Genomic DNA, 3,789 nt, shown 5'->3' with positions numbered 1-3,789 from the left:
ATTAGTCTTACTAGGGTCTATTCTAAATATTTTAGGCCCGTTTTATTAGGGAGGACTATTTAAATTTAGTCATGCCTAACTAGTCGACGCGAGTGACTCAGTTTCGTGGCTCCAAAAATATGAACATTTGATTAGTTGAAATTGTTTATTTCGGTCCGCCCATTTATCCAAATACGGAATATAAGATTACGTCATTCTTTTGGCATCCTGGTGCCTGATTTCATTGTTTTACAAGTCGCTTATTACGTCTCTAAATTAACTTTCTCGTTGGTGGCGCTGTCCAGAATGAGAAAAATAATAAAAAATAAGAGACTTGTGGCAAGTCTACCATAGACCAACCAGGGGATCAACCGAACACCATGGTCCTAAGTTTTATTGACCTATATTGACTATTATTAACAGTATACAGTTGTCATGTGATTTACTGATAAATAATGATCAATGTAGATTCTAAAGTCCAAATAATTTACAACACTGACTGCAGTGAGATACCAGCATGAAGTTGTCAGTAGTTCTGTTTATAATTTCTCTAGGCATAGGAGTGGCAGATAGGCCAATTTCGGACACCATTGAGATGTGTATAAGAGACAGCCATTATGGCTGGCAACAGGCCTAAGGTGGCAACAGGCTAGGTGGCAACAAGCTGTGTGGCAAAAGGTCAAGTGGCAAATGACTGACAGGTGGCAACAGGCCAGGTGGCAACTGGTCTAACATCTTTTTTATCATCTGGTCATTGTTTTTTCCCATGGTCAGCTAACTGACAGATTGTGGGATTATTTGATTTCTTGTATTTTTCTCACATTTGGATTGTAAATTCAGATAGTTTTTATATCAATAAATGAAAAATTATATAAAATATGTTTCAGATGGGTTGGGGAGAAATCTGCTTGCTCACAAAAATGCAAGAAACTGTGCTACTTTTGGTGATATACAGGAGACTTAACTTGTGAATATTTAATTACGATGGATATGATTCTAAGAATATAGGCATATATTTTCAAAAAAAAATTATAACTTGTCACTTTGTACACATAGCTATTGAAAAATGACTTATTGTAATGCAACCCATGTACAGTACAGCAATTTAATCTACCTTGAACAGAACCATCACTTTTAAATACAAAAACTTATTCACTACTGTAAATCGGGGAATAGGCCTTATGACAACACCTCAGTTATGTCTCTTCAGCTATTCAACTTTTGTTGTTTATGGTTGTGTTACCAACAGTGAAGTTATTACGGCATTTCAAAGAACAATACAAACCCTTCTCTGTAATAATAACATTTATTTTACCTATATTTAAAGGTATTTTGAGTAAATGTTTGTTAAAACCTACCTTATTACTGTGCTTGATTAAATGATGATTAACAATTGTTGATATGCGACGAAAAGGCTAATGCAAGCCTAAATATACTGTAGGTGGTGTAACTTTTTTGTTAGTTCTCCATTTAACATCAGGCCTATATAATGACGTAAAGAGTTAAAAATGATTTCATACAATAACACAGTAATTTTTCATTGAAAGATATTTTATGAATTAATGGCCAATGAACAATTACATAAATACAGTATAAGTATATTAAATGATGATTAGGCCTACGCACTAGTTTGAAACCTCCCTTTTCTGAAAATGTAAACATCCAGGGCTAAGCATCCAATGATGCAATGATGCATGACGCCTTGTTCTCATTTATGTTAGTCAACCAATCATTAATAATAGATATGGTATGGTAAAATCTGAAGTGGCCCCAACTTCTATCGTGGAGAAATGTGTATGTATACTTTCTTCATATTAGTAGGCACTAAATCAATTAAATGAACATATGAAAGCCCTCCATGACCTCCATCTTGAAGAGCTAAACCCTCCCCCCAAACCCCAATTAGGAGAAACACCACAATTCATTGGGGGGAAAAAATGTATATGTACATTTTCTACAATATTAGTAGACACTTACATCAATTAAATAATCATATGAAGGCCTAAATTGGCATATTTTTCAGGGATTCATCCCCTCCCCTGGAACAATTTTGAGAGATTCTGAGCAACATGCCTGACCACGGTCACTTTTCTCTTTATATAGGGACATCGTCCTCCTCCCCGTTGGTGGAATTGGCACCCTCTTTGGGCAATGTTTATTGACAATTTAGTATGAGATATCATAGTCCTACCATGGATCCTACAACTAGCAAATGTATCTGAGCCTATTGGACAATAGAATCATTGCCTTTGATCGCCTATTTTGGGTTATGGTTACGGTTGTTAACCAACAATAAAGTTTTTAAGAATTGAATCAATAACGGAAACCATTAGTGAAAATCCTTCTCTGTAACAATAATAACATTTACTTGACTTACATTTAAAGCCATTGGGAATAAATTTGAAATAAAAAAAAAGTATTATGTTACCAACTTCTCATGTGGAACTAACAGACCTGGATACAAATAAATTCACTTTTTGTACGGTAGGCCCCTACGCCCTGGTATTCCACCTTGTTGATATGGTTACTCTATTACAGTTTTGCTACCTTAGCATTGGCATAATGCAGGCTCTTAAAGCCAAGCCCCAGGCCCCCCCCAGTCCAAAAGCGCCCTCTTGCTAATACAAGAAAGCTTTGATATTACGGTCCAGTAGAAAACACCAATTCCCGGATTTTCATCTCGTAAATGATTGATTTAGCATGCTTGTAATGGTGTAGCTTCAATACAAGGCCAAATCATTAAAGCACTAAACTTAAAAAGTATGCCTAACTGATGCACACCTATTAAACTGTATTTTAATTTGATTTATCCATTTTAACTTTGGTATAGTGCACTGAACTTGGAATAGGAAATGCACAATATACGTTTAGGTTATTATTACAAAGTGAAGCATAGATATTTTCTAAGTTGTTTATGAAAATAGTCCACTCAATTAACATCCAATGCTTTTTTAAAAATTAAAAATAAATGTATAAAATATTCATTGTGTTGGGTTTAGCAATAACTATAGTTTGGCCAAGTCAAAAACAATTGTTGTTCAAAAACGCACAATCTCAATTGGAAATGAGGATAGCAACAAGACAAGTGGGAGTGACGGGTAGGACAAATGCATTGTACAAACTACTGTGGTGAAAAAATACATAAAGAGTGATAAAATAATGTCAACAAATAATAATGTAAATTAGGCATCTAAACATATATAAGGCAATTTTCTGAAAACTTTGTTCCTGGAGCCCCATTTACGCCTGACATTTGATGATACTGGGTAAACTATTTAAAAAAATAAGTAGAAAGAGTTCTTAAAAACATCATACATTTTTGACAACTCTATAATCATTTAAATATCAAAAGGTTACAGAATCTGAGGATTTGCTTCTAGACTCCCATAGACCTAACCTGGGTTCCAGGCCCTAATTTTAGGTTACTCACTCTTTATTGCACTTAGTGTGCGCCATACCTAATTTAATTGGCGCCCCATACTCGATTTCTTCAGAGCCATAGATAGAAAGAGTTGCGACATTGAGAATTTAGAAGCCATTTTGTTTCATACGCGATGCGCGTTCTGTGTCTAACGTGATGTGCGTTCCTGTGTATAACATTGTATAAATACAGTTAAAACCCTCCCCTCCTGTATAGTTTAATTCCATTTAATCTTTTTAGCAGTCGAATTTCATGTAACTGTATTTATAGATTTTTCTTTTAATGATTTCACTACTTTATATCCAATTTCATATTATAAATACTATAATAATTTACTATTTTTATGCAGTTCTTTAATCCTCGCCGATAGACCGAGAGAGCCCCCTCGA

The 3,789-nt window shown here is 34.7% G+C and overlaps 1 protein-coding gene across 1 annotated transcript in view; it reads right to left on the bottom strand.

The window, feature by feature from the left end:
- Window positions 1-1,401, bottom strand: part of LOC117103540 (SUN domain-containing protein 1-like) — a gene marked incomplete at its 3' end in the record, with an annotated part of 19,313 nt that extends 17,912 nt beyond the window's left edge. The window contains exon 1 of the mRNA XM_033244109.1: window positions 1,338-1,401. The remainder of the gene's footprint in view (window positions 1-1,337) is intronic.
- Window positions 1,402-3,789: the final 2,388 nt, after the last annotated feature.

Source organism: Anneissia japonica, unplaced genomic scaffold, assembly GCF_011630105.1.
Source record: "Anneissia japonica isolate Jap-2015-1 unplaced genomic scaffold, ASM1163010v1 scaffold3461_len54062_cov155, whole genome shotgun sequence".
Taxonomy (NCBI): Eukaryota; Metazoa; Echinodermata; class Crinoidea; order Comatulida; family Comatulidae; genus Anneissia; species Anneissia japonica.
Note: the sequence above shows the minus strand (reverse complement) of the source record. Positions and strands in the feature narration are given on the sequence as shown.